We start from the raw sequence: 22326 nt of genomic DNA on the forward strand, positions 1-22326 counted from the left end.
GGAAGGTGAACAACCCCTTTTATAAAGGGTTCATTTTTAATAGTTCTTATCCTATTAATACAACTAATGTTGCATGGTCCATTCATGAGGATATTCATGTTAAGATAAACAAAGGTCCAGTACCAGATGGTATTTATCCTAGGGTACTTAGAGAACTTAGCTCTGTGTCAAGACCGCCGGGAGCGCGAGGAGTCGCGTCCGCTCCCGGCGGCGAAGAATCCAAAATGGCGGCGCCCAGGCAACCCACGTGGGTTCCGGCGCCGTGACGTCAGCGCGGCGCGACGGTCGCGGGCGCGCTGACGCTGGCGCAAGGGCGCCAAATTTGAATATAAAAGGACGCCTGAGGCGCCAAGATGGCGCCCGAAAATAGGATTCTGTTCCCTGAGTATTCCTGGGTTCCCTTGCTGTTTCCTCTGCTTATCTGCCTGATTCCTTGTTGTGACCCCTTGCCTGGACCTGGACTTCGCTGATTCTCTGCCTGCCATTGACCCCCTGCCTGGCCTTGGACTTTGTTTGTATTCTGCCTGTCTTTTGACCTGTGCCTAGACTTTGATTATTCTCTTGCCTTACCCCTGGATACCACGACCCTGATTCCTCGTGAGGGGCTTCCTCCTAGATCCGGACTTCTCCCCAGAGGGGGCTCCCGGCTCCCTGACATTATTTTCGGGCCATGGATCCTTCTGAGGAAGCCACACCTCATGTCGGACGAGCGCTCCGCGGACTGGCATCCCGCATGGAGGACTACGAAAACCAGCAGGTTCACATTGGGCAAGCACTCGATGTCCTGCTAGCTCAAGTGCCTTCTACGCCCTCCGCTGCTCCACTTACTGGAGATCCCCTCATGGCGGCAGCCTCTACGAACGCAAGCTACCCGACAGGTGAGCCTCGCATTCCACCTCCCCCTCGCTTCAGTGGGGACCCACAAGCCTGCAGGGGATTTGCCACACAATGCCAAATTCAATTTGAGTTCCAACCCACACAGTTTCCAAGTGAGCGTTCCAAGGTGGGTTATGTGATGTCTCGATTGGAAGGCAAGCCACTGGAGTGGGCAACGTCTCTTTGGGAGAAGAATTCCCCGGTGACTTATGATGTTAAAGACTTTCTCCAAGCTTTTCGCACAGTCTCTGATGCTCCAGGTCGGGTTACGAACGCCCCTGCCCGTCTCTTGCAGCTCCGGCAGGGAAGCCGCAGTGTCAATGAGTACGCTATAGACTTCCGAACACTGATGGCGGAGACTTCCTGGTGTGATGACGCTTACAAGGCTGTATACTACCAAGGCCTATCCAGCCGCATCAAAGATGATCTCGTCTCCAGAGAGACTCCTGACACCCTGGAAGGGCTGATCGCTCTATCCATTAAGGTGGACACTCGTCTCTGAGAGCACCAGGTCGAGAGAGAGCGCAGCAGACGATTTTCTCCCATGTTGGCCCCTCGCTTTCAAAGGCCGATTCTGCAAACACCCGCTGTTCCTGTGACTCATGTGTCGACGTCTCCCTTGGAGGAACCTATGCAAGTAGGAAAGACTCGCCTCTCCGAGCAGGAAAGACTCCGAAGACGTATGGCAGGTCTCTGTCTATACTGTGGTGGGCATTCCCATTTTGCCAACGCCTGTCCTGCCAAAGCCAAGAGTTTTGTACCCCGAGGTATGTCTCAGGTTTCTCATGTAGGGGGCATCACTCGAGGTCCTCAGGAGAAGTATCAAGAAAATTCACGCAGACTTCTCCTTCCTTTGCAGATTCACCTGGCAAGTAAGTCTATCTTCGAAAGGGCCTTCCTCGACTCCGGAGCGGATGGCAATTTCATGGATGCCTTTTTTGCCGAACGTATGAAGATTCCCCTGCTTCCATTGTCTTCACCCCTGCGAATTACCGCCATAGATGACAAACCCCTGGAGTTTGAATTCGTCACAAAGTTCACGGCGGAACTATCTGTACAAGTTGGGGCGCTGCATCAAGAAAAACTTTCATTCTTCATCATCCCCTGTCCTTCTACTCCAGTAATATTGGGTCTTCCGTGGTTACGTCTGCATAACCCCACCATAGACTGGTCCACTGGGCAGATCTCTCGTTGGAGTTTATTTTGCCTGCAACATTGCCTTCCGCCAAAACCCCTCGAGAAGGTGAATGTCTCCTCTGCGGAATTAAAGACTTTGCCCTCCACTTACAAGGGATTTTCCGATGTGTTTTGTAAAAAGTCTGCAGAGTTCCTTCCCCCACATCGCTCCTACGACTCTCCGGTTGAACTCCTGCCAGGAGCTATGCCCCCCAGAGGGCGCACCTACCCTCTCTCTCCTGCAGAGACTACCGCTATGAAGGAGTACATCCAAGAAAATCTCCAGCGGGGGTTTATCCGCCCTTCTACCTCTCCTGCAGGGGCTGGGTTCTTCTTTGTGGAGAAGAAGGACGGAGGCCTTCGGCCTTGTATAGACTATCGGGGTCTGAATAAGATCACCGTGAAGAACAGGTACCCCCTGCCCCTGATTGCTGAGCTCTTTGACCAGCTGAAAGGGGCAAAGATTTTCTCCAAGTTGGATCTCCGGGGGGCCTATAACCTCATTCGCATCCGGGAGGGTGACGAATGGAAGACGGCATTCAACACTCGGGATGGGCACTATGAATATCTCGTTATGCCCTTCGGCCTATGCAATGCCCCTGCCGTCTTCCAGGAGTTTGTTAATGATGTGTTCCGAGATCTCCTAGGAAGGTTCGTAGTCGTATACTTGGACGACATCCTGATCTTTTCCAAGGACCTTGAAAGTCATCACTCCCAGGTGAAGGAGGTACTCTCTCGTCTGAGGAAGAACTCTCTCTTCGCCAAGTTGGAGAAGTGTGTCTTCGAGGTATCCAAGATCCCCTTCCTAGGATACATTATCTCTCCAGAGGGATTTGAGATGGACCCCGTGAAAGTGTCGGCCATCCAGGAGTGGCCTCTCCCTTTGAGTACCAAGGCAATCCAGAGATTCATCGGATTTGCTAATTATTATCGACAGTTCATCCGGGGGTTCTCTTCCCGCATTGCACCTATTCTGGCCCTCATCCGGAAAGGGGGTAAACCCGGCCTGTGGCCTCCATCTGCCATAGAAGCTTTTCAGTCCTTGAAAGAGACCTTCACTTCCGCTCCTGTTCTCCGACATCCCAATCCTGCACTACCCTTCTGCATCGAAGTTGATGCTTCTGAAGTCGGAGCCGGAGCTATCCTGTCTCAGAGACACTCCACTGATGGGAAATTGCACCCCTGTGCGTTTTTCTCCAAGAAGTTCTCATCCGCAGAGCAGAACTATGATGTCGGGAATCGGGAACTCTTGGCAGTCAAACTTGCCCTTGAAGAATGGCGTCACCTCCTGGAGGGCTCTGAAATTCCTGTCCAGATTTTCACAGATCACAAGAATCTGGAGTTTATACAGTCCCTCAAGAGGCTAAATCCCAGGCAAGCCAGGTGGGCCCTTTTCTTTTCCCGATTTAACTTTGTTTTGACCTATCGCCCAGGTTCCAAGAATCTGAAGGCCGACGCCTTGTCTCGTAGCTTCACTCCGGTGGACCGTGACCCTGAGAGGCAAGAACCAATCATTCCACCAGTCAAGATCATTGCCTCTCTGTATCCCCAATTTGCCGACCAGATTCTGGCTGGGCAGTCCTTGGCTCCTCAAGATACTCCGATTGGCATGGCCTTCGTCCCTCCAGAACTTCGCCTGGCCATCCTACAACAAACCCACTGCTCCAGGCAAGCTGGACATCCTGGTCCGGCCAAGACCCTTGAACTCTTGAGGCGCCTAGTCTGGTGGCCAGATATCCGCAAGGATGTAAAGGACTTTGTGGCTGCTTGTAATGTCTGCGCCACTTCTAAGCCTAGCCATTCCCGCCCCAGCGGGTTGTTACAGCCTTTGCCGGTTCCCTCTCGTCCATGGACGCACCTCTCTATGGACTTTATTGTCGAACTTCCTCCCTCCGGTGGGAATACTGTGATCTGGGTTGTTATTGACCGCTTCAGCAAAATGGCCCATTTCATTCCTTTGAAGAAGTTACCCTCTGCGGTGGAATTATCCCAACTCTTTATTAAGTACATCTTCCGCCTGCATGGTTTCCCGGTGGAGATCGTCTCCGACAGAGGCACCCAGTTTACCGCCAAGTTCTGGCGTTCCCTATGTAAAGATTTGGGAATAACACTTCAATTTTCGTCTGCCTACCACCCGCAGACGAATGGGGCAGCTGAACGTGTGAACCAAGCCTTAGAACAGTTCCTGAGGAACCACGTGTCTCTTTGCCAGGACGATTGGTCTGACCTCCTCCCATGGGCGGAGTTTGCTCATAATAATGCATGTCATTCCTCCACAGGAAGGTCTCCGTTTATGGTGGTGTATGGACAGCACCCTCAAGCCTTTCCCCAGGACTTCGTGTTGTCGGACGTCCCGGCTGCAGATGATCTGGCAACCCATATGCTTGCTATTTGGGCTGCAACCAAGTCTAATCTAGAGAAGAGTGCTCTAGTCCACAAGACTTTCGAGGATCGCCGTAGAAGGCCCTCTCCTCCCTACAAGGTGGGTGATAGTGTCTGGCTCTCTTCCAGGAATATTCGCTTGAAGGTGCCATCTCCCAAGTTGGGTCCGAAGTTCCTGGGTCCGTTCCCCATCTTGGAGATAATTAACCCCGTAGCCATCAGACTTCAACTCCCACCAGAGATGAGAATCCCCAACGTGTTCCACGTCTCCCTGGTGAAGCCCACCATCTCTAACCGTTTCTCTGATGTCCAATCTCCTCCTCCTGCCGTCTCTGTGGAGGGTCAACAAGAATTCGAGGTGGAGAGAATCCTTGATTCCAGAATCTCCAGAGGGTCCCTTCAGTACCTCATCCATTGGAAGGGCTTTGGCCCCGAAGAATGCTCTTGGGAGGGACACCGTGATGTGCATGCTCCTCGTTTGGTAAGAGACTTCCACTCCAAGTTTCCCCAGAAACCAAGTCCCGGTGGTCCTGAGGCCCCCCGTGAGGGGGGGGGTACTGTCAAGACCGCCGGGAGCGCGAGGAGTCGCGTCCGCTCCCGGCGGCGAAGAATCCAAAATGGTGGCGCCCAGGCAACCCACGTGGGTTCCGACGCCGGCGCCGTGACGTCAGCGCGGCGCGACGATCGCGGGCGCGCTGACGCTGGCGCAAGGGCGCCAAATTTGAATATAAAAGGACGCCTGAGGCGCCAAGATGGCGCCCGAAAATAGGATTCTGTTCCCTGAGTATTCCTGGGTTCCCTTGCTGTTTCCTCTGCTTATCTGCCTGATTCCTTGTTGTGACCCCTTGCCTGGACCTGGACTTCGCTGATTCTCTGCCTGCCATTGACCCCCTGCCTGGCCTTGGACTTTGTTTGTATTCTGCCTGTCTTTTGACCTGTGCCTGGACTTTGATTATTCTCTTGCCTTACCCCTGGATACCACGACCCTGATTCCTCGTGAGGGGCTTCCTCCTAGATCCGGACTTCTCCCCAGAGGGGGCTCCCGGCTCCCTGACACTCTGTGACTGACAAACTGCTTTACTTAATTTTTCAAGATTCAATGAGGTCTGGCACGCATGGCCGGATTTACATAGCGGGCGCCCCTAGGCCCACTGCCGTTCGTCCCCTCCTTTCCTTTATTCAGGCAAATTTTGGTCATTGGGACCAGAGCAATGGGTATTGGCGCACGGGAAATTTAAAAAACTATCATATCTCCTGTGCATCCCCAGTGTTTCTAAAAAAAAATGAGCAGCATGCCACCCCCCTAAAATCCTGCCACCCTAGGCATGGGCCTTGGTGGCCTTCCCACAAATCCGGGCCTGACTTACTGCCCTTTATCTTTGTACTTGCTTTATCTGGATGAACATTTTAAGGCTGATTGTGGCAGGTGTAAATACATAATTTTGCACTTTTACTTGTTAAGTGAATATTTAGAAATTGCATAACATCTCAAAATTAGATATGATCATGCAATGTTTCATATTTCACAATGGACTTGTTAATAGGACTGACAGAATTGTTTTTTGTTTTATTTTTGTTTTCAGATCCCTTGACCTAATGCAACATTGACAACATTGACATGGAGATCTGTACTATTCTTAGTCCGGAAATAACAAGTTATAAATCAAGATGTACAGGTAAATAATTGTCTATACTAGGCACATATTGAACATACTGTTTGTCTATATTTGTAATTAAGTAAATTCTGTTATTTTTATTTTTAAATGAAAATGAAACTTTTTTCTGTCTTACCACCACAAATTATTCTACAGTAGTTTTTCTATGAGCTTTGCAGTGAGTGACAGGGGCCACTGTGTTCACATATTATGCTGGAAGCTTTTCCAGTTAGATGTTTTGTGTACTTTTTTTTCTTTATATTCTATTACTTAGACTCTGGTGTGCAGCTTATGTTAGTAGTAGTACAGCTGGCCAAGCTGACTGATTAAATGCCCAAGGCAACCCGGCCGGCCACCATGCCCCCCTCCCCAGATGCTGGTGCATGGGCCGTAACAGAGCCGAGGTCAAGGGAGGGAGTAGAAAGTGGCAGAGGGGAGATCAGGGGAGGTGAGAGTGATAGAGTGGAGGGGAGAGTGACAGAAGGGAGAGTGACAGAGATGAGGGAGAGCGTCAGAGGGGAGCGAACCAGGACTTTTTCTGAGCGAACTTTTGGCCTACTAAAAAAATCTATGGTTTTCATTATTTCTTGACTTAAACTGGGCAAACAAGGAGATTGAACTTTACTCAATGTTTGCTCCTTGGATGTTTCCAGTATACTTCACCTGAATTATTATCAGTAGTCCATTATGAGGGGAATTATCTGTGCACTGGTAGTCTAATTATCTAATGTGCAAGATCTAAGCATGGAGTAGCTTCAGTTTTCCTGGTGGCCCTGTCTAACTCACGAAATACAAACTGTTGGCAAAAAGTATATTCTGCTCAATCCCTGTTTATTGAACTAGTGTTGAACAAAGGTATACCCCCCTTTTAGACACTATAATAAAACATAGAAAAGATAATAACAAATCATATATCAACAGGTGTAATGCATTTTGCTCATTTATTTTCCAGGTTGTTTAGAAACAGGGATGGCCATGAACAGCAGGAACTGTACTAGTATTCTGCGTGATTCCTCGCACTTGTGTGATCATCACATGGTTATAGTAAAAGCAGAAGAGCAGTATAAAAGCAAATTAAAGAAATTACAACATACAAATGGTATTTACAGACCCATTAAAGTAATAATTACATCACAAAATATCGGTCATTTGATATTAAACTTTCTTATCTTAAATAACACATTTAAGAGCACTAAGCAGGGACAGATTTACATAGTGGGCGCCCCTAGGCCCACTGCCATTCAACGCCTCTGTCCCCTCCCCTTTTTCATCATTGGGACTAGAGCAATGGGGACTGGCACATGGGAAATCAAGAAATATTGTATTTCCCATGCATCCCCAGTGTTTTTGAACTAATGTGGGTGTGGTTGAGCAGCATGCCGCCCCCCAAAATCCTGCCACCCTAGGCCCAGGCCTTGGTGGCCTTTCCACAAATCCGGGCCTGCTGGCACGGTGCCAAGAAACTGGCGTATTGCTAATGTGGATCCTGTTCTTAACTTCAAAACTACAGACTGGTTAGTCTGACATCAGTGTTAGGAAAGCTTTTAGAAGAGGTATTAAGGGATAAGATACTGGACTTCATTGCAAATCCTAATACTATGAGTTTGTGCCAGCATGGTTTAATGCACAATAGACCTTGCCAGACTTATTTAATTAGTACACTTCCAATGTTGCCTATGAGTACGTGTGAGACCACACAAAACACATTTATTGTTGTATGATTTAAGACTAATTTAATTTCCTTTTATGAGAAGTTGAGCAGGGACCTTGATTCTGGGAAGGCAGTGGATGTGATCTACTTAGATTTTTGTAAAGCATTGGTCTGGAACATAGTATTTGTGCCTGAATAGAGAACTGGCTATATTATAGATTACAAAGAGTGGTGTAAATTGAACATTTTCTAATTGGACCAGTGTTGTTATTGGAGGTACTCTTTACTTGGTGTTTTGCTTTTTAACTTGTTTATTAATGACCTGGAGGTGGGCATTGAAAGTACTGTTTCTATTTTTGCAGATGATACTAAATTGTGCAGAACTATAGGTTCCATGCAGGATGCTGCCACTTTGCAGAGTGATTTGACTAAATTTGAAAACTGGGCAGAAAACTGGAAAATGATGTTCAATGTCGATAAATGCAAGGTTATGCACTTTGGCAAAAATAATATAAATGCAAGTTCTAAACTAAATTGCAATGTCTTGGGAGGGGTTTTTGTGGATAACAAGTTGTCTAATTCTGGTCAGTGTCTTTCTGTGGCTAGAAGACTTAAATTATGAGGGTAGAATGTAAAGGTTGGGGTTGCTTTCTCTGAGAAAAAAGACACTTGCGAGGGGATATGGTTACACTTTACAAGTACATTATAGGACACTATAGACAAATAGCAGGGGACCTTTTTACCCATAAAGTGGATCACCGTACCAGAGGCCACTCCTTCAGACTAGAAGAAAAGAACTTTCATTCCACGTAGGTGGTTCTTTACAGTGAGGACAGTGAAGTTGTGGAATGCACTGCCGGATGATGTTGTGATGGCTGATTCTGTTAATGCCTTTAAGAGTGGCTTTTGGATGATTTTCTTGGACAAGCATAATATTCAAGGCTATTGTGATACTAAAATCTATAGTTAATGTATAAGTGTACAGTATATAGCTCATGTGAGTACAAGGAGGGGTCAGTGTGCATATGTATGGATGCTGGGTTTCATTTGGAGGGGTTGAACTTGAAGGACTTTCGGGGGAATGTAATAAAAATCGCTAACGGAAAAACTATTCGCAATGCGAAAAGTTATGCCTTTGCGCGAACAAATTTTGCTTTGTGCAAATATAATATTGCTTTTGCGAGCCCGGAAACTGTTTAGCGACCACTTCCGACAGTGAAAGACCGTTTGCGAATTTTATAGTTTGCACCAATGCGCAGTCAATGTAATAAAACTTCTTACCGAAAAAGTCGTTATGTTTGCTCCAAAAGATTACGACACCTTCAAGCACTTCTTATGAGTGCGCAATTAAAATTCGCAATGCGCAATTAAAATTCGCAATGCAATAACAGTTTAAGGAACAATATTACATTGCGAGATGTGGATTTTTAGTCTTATTGGTGCGAATTGTTTTGCTCTTTGCGACTTTTATTACATTCCCCTGTTAGTCTTTTCTCAACCCGATCTAACTATGTAACTATTCGAATAAATGATAAATAATTATGCATGGAAACTTTTCTTCAGGGCACAACAGCTTTTTTAATAGTTGACAATTATGAATATTTATCAATCGAGTCACCCACAAGGGCAATAAAGCCATACAGAACACAAATCATATATATGCTCATTAATACAGTCATGCAAGTAGCTATCAAACACGGATTATATGTGCTCATTACTGAGTTCATTCAGGTAACTACGTTATCTATAGGAAAAAAGCTATATAGAAAAGCAAATATTTACTTATACTGTGTTTAAAAACATGAGCATTATTCACTGTTTAATTTATTCTTTATTCACATTCAGTTCTCTAGATTTTTAGATTCAGCCTGTACAAAAATCAAATGGATCGCTCTCTCAGGGTAATAATAATGTATAAAGCTCTTTTTATGTTTACTTAAGATTTCCACCTATTCAGTGTGTAATGGGATAGAAGGGTATGGTGAGAACAAACTGTCCCTTCAGATAATGTTAGATTTGTGGGACCACTACTATTTTTTTACCTCTCTTCCCCTCTAAGCAGATAAAGGAAGGGCAAGCAACAAGGATGGTTTCTTTATTTCTATCACTGATTTGTACACTTTCGCACTTCTGCCAGGATTATGTTCAATGGTTTTGAAAGCAGAATGAACGAATTGAACCCCAATATTTACGCTTGCACACTTTAAAAAAAATACAATCCTTAATGGGCTAATATAATAGCAAAACTAAATATAACATGATATATTATTATTAATGCAGGACAGTTGGGAACATATCACAAGATATTGTAAAGATGAACTACAGTGCCATGCTATGGAGACCTTCCATCTGGACAAATCCAATAATATTCCCAACTTCCCTCTCTGCATTAATCAGGTAATATATTAAAAGAGAAGGAAAGGTTAAAACTAAGTAAGCTTTATCAGAAAGTAATGCTGCTCCAAGTCCTCATGAGTCCTAATGGAGGAGCTCACCCAAAGCATGTAGCGTCTCCTAGCCGGTTGCTGCTCGCGCGAGATTTCGGCAACTTCTCCTGAAGACTAGTGATGGGCGAATTTATTCGCCAGGCACGAATTTGTGCGATTCGCCGCCAGCGGATAAATTTGCAAAACGCCTGTGAAAATTCGCGGCAAAAATTTGCGGCGTCAAAAAAAAATTGTCTGAAAAAGACTGATGCTGGCGTCAAAAACGGGCGCCAGCATCAAAAACGGGGCGCCGGCGTAAAAAAAAACCGCAAATTAATTGGCGGTGCGAAATGGCGCAAATTCGCCCATCACTACTGAAGACTCCAGCATTTGCAAAAATAGAAACCTGCAGTGAGCGCTGACCATCATATCCACACTATAGATATTAATAACAAAGTGGCTTTATTAAGACACACAGTATGACATCAATTTGACAGTGGGTGTGCAGAAACTTACGTGTTTAGTGCCTCTATGCTTGGCACTTAAGTGGACATCACGTGTTATCGTGTTTAAATAGGGTAACAAATTCATTATCATAATGGTTAATGAAAAAATCATTATCATAATGGTTATCGCAGTTAACTAACTTATTATGAAGAAGGACATATCTAATCATAACTATAAATTCTTAATTATCTGATGTTCTTAATCCATAAAGAACCTGATATCACACTCTTTATTCAACTCTTGCGGTGTAACTGTTTCCAATAAAGACATCCACCTGAACTCTTTTTTTTAGATAATTTAGCAATGTCTCCTTTCCTTTTTCCTAATCTCACAGCCTAAATTGCTTGAAATGAAACAAAGTGTTCATTAGCACCATGCTCGTCAATTACATGTGCGGCTATAGCTGCGTGAGTGCGCCCAGTTGTGCGTGAAAATAGCATTGGCAGTAACTTGAATTTGCAATTTGCAAAAGTGTTTTGTGAAAAGTTGTGGCGTAACTCAAACGCAGAGTATTCACCATTTGCATTTTTTTTTTTTTGCCATATTTAAAAAGCTCTTATAGACATTCGCAATGTGAAAAAAAAATCTAAATTCTGTTTGCTTGCACATTAAGTACACCACTCTTATCCAGCTTTATAAATATATTTATAAATATAACCATTCACAGGGCAAATATATTCACTGTGTTAATCATTCTGCCCTGCGCAAAGTTTATAAATGAGCCCCAAGGGCTTTTATATCATACTTCCTTCTCTCAGTTTAAACCTCCAGGGCATTGGCTTGAGCATGCTTAGTTTGCTTCTCTCTCCCTCTCCCTGCCCTGCTGAAATCTGAGCCCAGATCTATGAGCAAGCAGGGAGAGACTCAGGCAGGAAGTTATGTCACACCAGGCTAATATGGCAGTTGCTATCCCAAACAAACACAGCTTTTAGAGCTGTTTACTCAGGTAATACTACAGAATAAATATAGTGTTCTAGCTTGCACTATTGTGGCTAATCTATTGGCAATAAACTGCCTGAGTGTCTTTTCTTATCATTTAACTCTAGATAAAATGTTTGTGTATTATCCAATCATCAGTTAGACAAGTCTTATTCCTGTTTATACGATTGTAGCTGGGCATTTCAAATACCGTAAAAGGGGTTTTTGAGTTAATACATAATTTATTTCATGATTCATCATTTGGTTTGTCACTTTTAAAGGTAAATTTTTTACTGCAAAGTTAGCAGCTGCCATTAAACAACAAATAAATAAATTAAACCAACCATGCGGCAAACCACAACATTAGAATTTTCATATCACAAGAGCTAACTGCAATAGAAATCGCAAAAAGTAAGTTTAACCTGTACCTTTTTTATGAAAGAAATTCCATAAGTAAAAGTTTTCTACTCTGTCATAGTTAGCCATTTCGTGTATTGTGTTAAATATGATTATATCATCATTTAGTAAATCTACCCAAATTTTTACATTTTGCTATCTAATATACTCCATAATAAATTAACTACATTGCTAAATTTAATTGAACATAGAACATTTTCTGAAGGCCTGAAGACAATAATCCAAAAACAATACCATTTTAGTTACAAATTACATAGAATAAATACTGGTACCAACAATAAAATGAAATTTTATTTAGGGGCAGATTTATCAAGGGTCGAATTTCGAAGTTAAAAATACTTCGAAATTTCGACCATCGAATTGAAATACTTCAACTTCGAATATCGAAGTTGAAGTTTTTTTCATCGAATATTGGTATCCTGCAGTCGAAGTAAACAAAGTAAATGGAGCGATCGATCGAACAATTTTACTTTGACTTCCAAAAACGTATAAAAATTATCTAGAAGGTCCCCGTAGGCTAACATAGCATTTCGGCAGGTTTAATTTGGCAAAGTATTGAAGTCAAAGTTTTTTTAAAGAGACCGAGCTTCGATTATCGAATGGTTGAATATTCAAATGATTTTACTTCTAATCAAAGTCGAATGTCATACTATCCTATTTGATGGTCGAAGTATCGAAAAAAAATACTTTGAATTTCGAATTTTTTTACTTCGAAAATTCCCTCGAATTTACTTCAACCCTTGATAAATCTGCCCTTTACTATTGGATGGGTCTTTAAATACTTTTGTAAATCATTTGTTTGCATTTGGCGTATTTTTTACGATTTTCTATTTGACTTATGTGTATAGCAGTGGGTGTGACTTCAAATGTGTGCATACAGTAAAAATAGTTAGACTGAGTAGTTTAATTATAATTGGATTGTTTTATCTACCTGAATGAGCTCTTATACAAGTAGTTTACAATTTCAGCAATGGCTCATGTTACCTGTCTTCCACAATATGTTAATTCATTATGGTGCAATGTTTTCCATCTTGCAGTGCAATTGTTAAGCTATTTTATACTAAAATATAAATAGCCCCAAAGGATTTCATAGTAACATTTAATGACTATTATAAAACTGTTAATGAATCACATGAGACAAGACATTTCCCAAAAGGCATTTCTTTCATCAAGGCCGGGTCTGTGAAGCATTTTAGTATTTTAAGTTTAGCATCTTAGTTTCTATTAAATCTTGAAAATTCTGATATATTGCATGAGTCTCTATGGAATTATCTGTCTTTCATTGTAGCTGTAATTACTGACAGAGGATCGGTGACCTAGTGAGTCAGCGTTGTAGGTATAATTGAATCTAAACCTGTTGTCAGTTCCTGGAAGTCATGCCAAACATTGTGTATACGTGAAATACTTTTTTTATATTTTATATATTATTTTATATATTATGCTTTTCAAGCAGTGATAGAACTTATCCTACAGAAAAAAAAAACGTTTGAAGTCTGAGGTTTTACAGACAAAAGGTAGGTATAAAAACATATACTGTCTAAAAATATAGACAAATACGTGTCTAAAAATATAAACTTATCAAATGACCTCATTGGTATCAAACCTGATATGTCTGAACTGCTGTCAGAATAAAAGACTTAATTTTTGGCCGTTTTGCTACCTGCAACGTGTTTTAGAGATACTCTTCCCCACAGTTGTACAACTCGACCTGGATTTGAACACGTTATTCCATTGTTTGAAGTGTTTATTGATTTATGTTTCATGTATTATAACAAAATTAAAATGCACCTTTCAAAAAAAAAAATACATTTGAACTATTAAAAATATGATACTGCATCATTTAAAAATATAAAAATGCTGATATATAATTTAAATACTATTTTTTTTAGATTAAGGTGGGCCTTATTTATTAAAAATTGGATTTGTGTAGTTTTAGAGGGTTTTTTTTCAACCTTGACTACATTTTTAAAAGCCAAGCATGTCTACTTATTTCTTTAAAGATCCGACTATAAATAGAACAAACTAATAAAAACGCGGAATGAATCTGAATAATGATGCAATAATTACAAATAACTACAGTGTATACTTACAAATAAAACAAACTCAAAAATCTCTAAAAGCTCAAAGCAAAGAAAGATTGTAGAATTTATATATAACATAAATAGAAGGATGGCTCCCAGTTTTGTATTACCTTTTTTGTAGTTCTTACACATGGAGGCTAATTTATTAAAGATCAGATTTAAATGGTTTACAGGTTTTTGAAACAATGACTAAACTCACAAATTCTAAAACAGTGAAGTGCATTGAATTTTTTAAAAATATCCAAATATAAAAAGTGCCAACGAAAAAAAGCGATGAACAATGCTCCAAAAATATGAATACCTTTAAAAACTGGAATTTGACGGACCAATTCTAGCAAAAAAAACGGTCATTCACATCAGTGCAGCTCCCATTGACTTCTATAGGACCTCAACAACTTTTACTTGGCAATGTTTTGCATTAGGGGTTTTTGTGGGTTTTACACTTAATAATTCTCAAATTTTTAGAGCTTTTTAGAAATATAGAAAAACTTTTTTGAGATTTTGGGAAAACAATCACAATTTGATTGTGATTAAAAAGCCCCCCCCCCCCCAGTGATCATGTGAAGAAACTACTTAACCGGCTTTGCTGTTTAATAGAAGCCCTGTACTACATAAATGTGCCCCAACAAAGACAAATCAGTCTGTAGCTAAAATCTCATCTAATTCTTTTCTACACATTCAAATGCCTGGCCTTGTAATTCAATCTCTTCGTATTAAATCCGTTCAATACCATGTGTTACTTTTCCATCTAATATTTGTTTCATTTTTCTAACTTCACTTCACTTGTTGCTTTCTTTAGAAACGTCCACCTTCAAACATAAATCTTTCATTCCTGAAAGTACATCAATTAATATCTAATATAAGTAATTCTAAAACAACTGGACTTGCTGAGTAATCATTGAAGCCGTTTCGCTACTCATCCGATGTGATTGGATTAGTGGAAGAGTTTATATGCCGAGGACTTCCCACACCAGTCAGTTGAACTGAAGAAGCTGCTTGGATGAGTAGGGAAACGTCTTCAATGATTACTCAGCAAGTCCAGTTGTTTTAGAATTACTTATATTAAATATACCATAACCTGGATGAATGAAAATATTCATAGTCATACTTCAATTAATTGTACTTCTTGGTAACCTGTTCACATGCACATGGACCAGACTTTACCATCACAGCATCCAAGTTATAGAGTTAATTATAACAAAACATCAGGCTCCTTTTAGGCAGTACCCTTATTGCCTTTTGTCATAATTTGTATGTAATTGTTGTGGGGTACCCTAATAATAATAAATGTATATGTGGAGTCGGCCCCCCCTTGTAACGTCAAGGGCTCACTCTCCTAACATCCACCCTTCACCCCCCACCATCTGCACCATCGATGCACCGTATCACTTAAGTTTTATCTGAGGGATCGGTGGGGGAGAGTCTGCAGTGCCATGGGGAATGAAACTGGGTCAGCCCACTATGTTTTTTCCCACCAGACCAGTCAAACCCTGTGAAGAGTGCCAACATTTTTTGTAGTTCTGTACATAACAGCAAATGCTGAACAGATTTCTACAGGTCAATTCCTCTCTTGTTAGGGCTTATTGATATATCCCAGTTTCTGATAAATATATGCATAGTTATGTAAAGATACATCCTTGCACATATTACTATTATTATTAATGCAGTATGTGTTCAGCAGACAACTTCTATGGGCCAGTTTCTTTCTTGTTAGGGCTTATTATTATAGCCCAGTTTCTGCTAAATAAATGCAAATCACATCAAAAGCATAACAACTGTTATGCTTTGACGCACTCTTATCTTGGGAAACACAAATTATAATGGTATTATTCTTGTTGTTATTAATTAGTTAAGTAGTTATCATACAAGATCATTCAGCATACCAGAATGTATTCCCTACAAAATAATGCTGAAACTTTGCTTAAAAAAATAAAAGGTAGCAAACACAACTTGGAACTCCAAAAAGATGTTTTTTTAGAATTACAATGAATATTGTTTAATATGCTGAACTAGTTTCTTCACTTGATGTGAATTTCAGCTGAAGTTTGAACTTGGGGGCTTTTGCAAACTCATTTGCCTGCAAACAACTATCATTTGATTGGGTTGGCAGACTGAATAGACGTTACGTAACCCTCTGGTATTGTGTTTGGTGGCTGCAGTGAAAGTGCTTCATGTTGTTATTTTTAAACCACTCAGACCTCCGTTGTTTGATTAATTCATTTTAATATGGTAAAGTGCCCTTGGGGAACTAAAGATATGCATTAGAAAGGGACGAGCCAAAACTGCACGCCACCTTTTTTTAATCTTTTTTTTGTGACTAACTCTGACAAAATCTTGGAGCAGGTGTGCTTATGAATCTTGCAAGTCATGAATGTCTTTAAGCACATTAGTTTGTTTCTAGGCAATCCATCTAGATATCATGAATCAAGAAAGGCATGTAAATACCTCTTCTCAGACCTTTCATAAACATCAAACTAACATATTGTTTCTCTTACCGACTGTTATTCACCAAAAGTTATGGACATTATAATAAAAGAGCAGTGCGTATTTTCTTAATTTCATAATTAAAAAGAACATTTATTTTCTTGAAAAAGTTAGCTGCCTCTTGAGCTATACATCAATTTCACTGTGAAATTAAAATTTTCAAATTTAGTTCTTTTAGACATAATGGGGTTACTTAACATTTTGCTGTACAGATCATAGCATAGCACAGAACTGGAGACATAGGGGGTTGTTTGTTAAAGTTTCATTTTTTTTTTTGTGGTCAGACTTTTTAAGGGGAAAACACATTTTTTTTTAGTAGAAAAAAACTTTTCGTGATTTATTAATCACTGATGGTGTTAAAAGTGAGAATAAAAAAAGTACCCCAACTCAGACCTGCCGAGTTCATGTAGAAGTCAATGGCAGATGTCCTGTTTATATCCTGATCTGCACTGGGTTTCATTCAATAATCCAAAGATTTAGTGGTTTTCAGGCATCAAATCTGAAAAAGTCACAAATTTCAGGTGTCAAATACGAAAAAGTTGCAGTTTTTGGTGACAAACCCCATTGATTTTTCTTTATTTCACAAAAATATTCTGATAAATGGGGGGGGAGTCAGTGCAGATTTGGTTGCAGTCGTTTTCAGAAAATAGTGAACTTTTTGGATTTTGATAAAAAAAAAAAACCCCATAGAGACACACAACCTTGCACTTAGGTTTTAAAAATTAAATAATGCAGTACCGTTATTTAAGGCTGGTCTCCTTTTGAGGTGAGGTCACTATCAGGATATCTGGGAAAAGCCATGACTTACATATCTCCCAGGTTTCTAACAGAACATACATTAGTCAGCGATCTTTCAGTATTTGGTAACAATCTTTTCTCCAGCATAACTTCCTTCCAAACGATTCTAGGGCATCAATTTAAAATCAATGGGTATATAAAGGTCAGATGTAGGGATTTCTTAGTGATGCTGCTGAACTTGGTGGAAAAGCCCATTTCTTTCTACAAATGTCCAAAGAACTAAAAGGAAGACACAGATCCTCTACTGTCCTAGATCATTATAATCCAGTTTAAGGCACTGGTGCTCCTGCTGCACAAAATCTTCTTCTTTGGCTAGTTATGTAACTTCTAACACTCTTTCTTCTTCAGATGTTAATCCCATCTCTGACCCTGGGGAGGGTCAAAGTTCAGCGGCACCTCCTTCTCCAATATCCCTGATAATTTCCCTGATTTTTCTGAAAAGGCCCATAGGGGTGTTACCTTTTCTTTTGCAGAAAACACTACATTAGTATGTAGGTACCCATAGGGTTATTGTGCCCCTGTGGCTTTAAAGCCCTACACTTCCTGGCCTCCCTAGATGCTGGGCAAATGCATGTAGCTAGTTGTAATTTACATATCCTAGTTATTGGCCTAGCGGTGTTGTGACCACATTCTGTCACACTTTGGTATAACGAGTGAGAAGCGGTGGATCTTCCTCTTTGTCTTCTGGTTGCTGACCCAGCTGGATGTTTCCAGTGAGCCTGGGTACACCAAGGCCCAGTAAAGCCAGTTTGCCTTAGACGCAGTGATCCCCAACCAGTAGTTCATATTGCTCCCAGTGGCCTCAAAACAAGTCGGGGAGCAAGGACCCTGTAGGCTAGTTAGTGACAGGGTTACTATCTGTTATAGACTCTCTAGGAGAGTAAGAGTGCAGGAGGAGAGAAAGAGCAGCTTTGTGCTCCATTAAGAGTAGCTTTCTAGGCTGTAAGATTGCCTACAGTGAAGGGACCACAGTGAATAAGGTGTCAGGCTTTAGGGTCTCCTCCCTGACCACTCCACTGGGTGGGACCCAGACCACTTGTGAAGTATTTCTGCCTGGAGGTATGCTGTACTACCTTGACTACATCCTCAGGGGGTTCATATACAGTTGGCTCTGATCTATTGTCCTAGCCTGTGAACATATTCTGCAAATGCTTGTATGCACTGTAAGTAACCCTGTGGATATTCTGTTCTATTGATTTGCAAGAACCTCCTGGTGACCTTTTCTTTATTCAGTTTCTGCACAGTAGCCTGTGGGAGTTGTAGTTGCACTACACCATTTTTCCATTTCTTAAACTTTGCGAAGTCCCAGCCTTAAGTGTTAGATTAAAATGTAACCCATCCTCTAGTATACTAGCTGGTTGTTAACTCAGTTGGTCCAAATAGCCAAAAATCGTGTTACAAGTACATAATGTTGTCAAACACTGGGCCAAACTGTTTGGGAAGGATTCCCAGTGCACCTCCATGGCTCGCAAAACAGTCTTATGGACTGAAATACAATCTGCTGTTAGATGTCAAAATCGAGCCATCAAGACTTGCCAGAAACATTTGGCTGATATTAAAAGGTTGGTGTATGGAGCACTTTGTTAAGTCTAAAATGGTTACTGTATGTTTCTTTTGTTCTACAGTATTTTCTCATATTTACATTAACCCCCTTCATTTTTTAATCATCCAAACTTTCAATTTCAGCCCCTTAACATATGGTCATAGATCATTAAAAGTACTGTATTGTTGCTATGGTACATGAACCATAGCTACTACAAACAAAACTAGTTGTAAGTAGTTAATCTTCTACATTGTGTGGTCACATACATTATTCAGTAAATTTGATTTCAAATGTTGTCTGACATACTAACATATATTTATATTTTCAATTACATGTCTTGAAATGTGCATGTCAATTATAAACGTTTTTATTTCTATGGAAACATTCGATTTATGTGTGTTTCTACTGAAACATTCTAAATATGTGTGTTTCAAGGTACCATAGTTACCAATTACTTTATCGCAAAAATTTAAACAATTATAGCATCTCATAAAATGTCATTGTTATCTATTAAAGATTCAACATTTAATTGTATTTATCTTTTTACAGACAGGTAAAAAAAAAATTCTGCTCATAAAAAGTATCAGAAAGATACTGGAGGAGGACCACCTCCTTTATGCATTGAATTGTAAAACTTTACAAATCTGTTCCAATTCCCTCAATTAATAGATTTAGAAATCCCAGCATCTTTATACATGCACCAAAGATGTATGTGAATCTTTTGAGGGTTAATATTGTTGCATGTTAGTATTTTTGTAGTAGTAACAAGTCTTTTCTCTTTTCTACTAATGCAGGATGATCAAATCACATTGATTCTGGATCTTATAACAACAGTAGGTGAGCAACAGGAACCCCAAGATACAGAGATGCAACCTGATCAAGGAGCATGAGGAAACAACAAAAATGATTGATAATGAGACTGATTCCCTTCAACAATCCTTTCATCATTTGATGTCCACACTCTCATCAAGGACTGCAGAAAACAAAAAAAAAAAAAATCAAACAAAGGTTTTATTCTAATCCATGAGGACTAGGCATGTGTAGCAGGTGGATGGGTCAGGGTCTTCCTAAACCTTCGCTTGGACCCCTTACCCAGGCAAGGGGTCCAAATCCAGGTAGGCACAATATAATTAGACTCTTTATTCTCAAATGGGGCCCCCTCTTATGGCATGGAGGAAGGGATTACCGCTTGGTATCAGCACACACAGTATTCATTCTTGATCAAATAAACTTTGGGAGCCAGTGGTTCTTTAAAACAGCAGAACATTTATTGAACTGATGGAACACTTCATGAAGCAAGTAGTGACAGCAGGTCATTTACACACAATTGTACTACTCACAGATACTCTCTGATCCTTTGTTAGTCACCTTTGTGAATTGAGCCGCTTTTCCTGCTTTTGGTGCACAATCCCCATTGAAGGTACATCACAGCTGGTCTCACGTTCCAAGGATCTCTCTATTCCTGAGCCTAACCACTTGAGTCCCTAACCTGGCAGCAATGTCACCGCAGGGTGTTAAACCATCATTAAACTCTTTGTTGGCGCTTTAGCTGCTCACTAACTTTCCTGAACCTATCTGTCACTCCTTTAGTGACCTATTACTTTTTCGGACCTGACACTTGCTTCACCTATTCTGAGGCCTACCTCCACCTCAGGCCCTAGCAGCAACACACCACTTCCTGTGGGTGTACAGAGGCAGAACACATGGCAACATTCATTTTTGTAACCTCTGGGGAACTACTCCCCCTCCCCTCTGGGGAAAAGGTACCCAGCCTAGCTGGCCAACTAAATCCCTGGGGTATAGAAAAACTTTTATCCATTTATAAAATATAATAGTGACATCTACTGGCCAGTCACTGCCAGCAGACTCATTTCACAAAGGAAAAAGGCTTCCCTGGTGTAACCGAGGACCCAATCTAGGTGTTTAAATTATGCCCAGGGGAACAAAGGACCTAAGGGTTAGCAAACCTTTACCCTCCTACACATGTATCTCATCTGTTATCTACCCCTAGTCCTGGCACCTGTCCCCCTACCACGCACTAATTACAGTTCCCTTGTCCACACGCCACAGGCTGGCTTGGCACTGTATAAGCAGTATTCAAAATGATGTTCTGCATCCCACTGGCTGCTGATATAAAGGAGTTTTGTAAGAGGCTGTAGGTTGGACATCCCTGATTCAAGAAATAAGATACATGTATGGGACCTGTTATCCAGAATGCTTGGGACCTGGGACTTTCTGGATAATGGATCTTTCTGTAATTTGGATCTTCATACTTTAAGCCTACTAGAAAATAATTTAAACATAAAATAAATCAAATAGGTTGGTTTTGCCTCCAATAAAGATTAATTATATCTTAGTTTGGATCAAGTACAAGGTACTGTTCTATTATTACAGAGCAAGTGGAAATATTTTTTTTTAATTTGGATTGTTTGGATAAAATGGAGTCCATGGGAGATGACCTTTCCGTAATTTGGAGCTTTCTGGATAATGGGTCCCATACCTGTACCTTATTTACAACAGCCTTTTAACATTGCCCTGTGCCCTTTGGTTCTTAAGAGAACCATCTATATGTGACTTTTGTTGCACTTAAGTATAGAGCCATGTGTGGAACCTGGCTCTAAAGTGGCAAGGTATCCAACAGACTGTGCCCACATTCAGCAGACAAGTACTGTATGTCTGAGTAACCTAATTAAGTATGCATGCTTGCTACATTAAATATCACTGTACACATTACGTGGTTAAAGGTTAAGTACTTATGGGGAACGTTTACGGCATCACAGCCTAGGTCCATTGATTGCTATGCCTAAACTCATTGTATAGTCTCTTTTAATAGATTTTGCAATGCTAATAAGTGAGCGACTATGCTAGAACTTTTCCTTGTACTGTATAATTAGGAAAACAAAAGGTCTTTTAAATGTCTGCAAAATCCTTTTGTACAGTATTGTCAGAGAACATTAGAGATTTTGTGTATGCCATGCTTTGACTGCACTAGTAGAAAAGGGATGGGAGCGCAAAGAAAAAACATTCTATTCCTCGCTTCACTATTTTTAGAAAATCCTTGATAAGTGTCCCATTAATTGTATTTTTTTTCCTTCCATCATATTAGCAGGAGACCTACATTAATTATATCTTTATCTTCATAAAGTGATAACCTCTTTCTTAAATTGAATAAAATACCCCCTACCCCTTTTTAGAATAATAGAAGATTGCAGATCTAATGGAAATGTAAGTGGTGTGTTTTCAGAAAATCCTTGTTTGAATAAAAAGCTGGCAAACTTCACTGAACTCCTGTTGTTCTGCACCATTGCCTTGAAATGTGTTAGTTCAAACTGTGCTGGCTATAGACCTCTATTCTAGGAAGAATATAGTCAGACTCTACCTATAGAAAATTAGCAGTTCCATCAAGGTTGTG

General features: G+C 40.9%; 1 long non-coding RNA gene across 1 annotated transcript in view; it reads left to right on the forward strand.

Annotated features, from left to right (window-relative positions):
* LOC108715393 overlaps positions 1-19934 on the forward strand; it is a 92382-nt gene extending 72448 nt beyond the window's left edge. Inside the window, exons 3-4 of the long non-coding RNA XR_001935510.2 lie at positions 6018-6110; positions 19709-19934. This is a non-coding gene — a long non-coding RNA (uncharacterized LOC108715393). The remainder of the gene's footprint in view (positions 1-6017; positions 6111-19708) is intronic.
* The last annotated feature ends 2392 nt before the right edge of the window (positions 19935-22326 follow it).

The sequence above is a fragment of the Xenopus laevis genome, chromosome 4S, assembly GCF_017654675.1.
Source record: "Xenopus laevis strain J_2021 chromosome 4S, Xenopus_laevis_v10.1, whole genome shotgun sequence".
Taxonomy (NCBI): Eukaryota; Metazoa; Chordata; class Amphibia; order Anura; family Pipidae; genus Xenopus; species Xenopus laevis.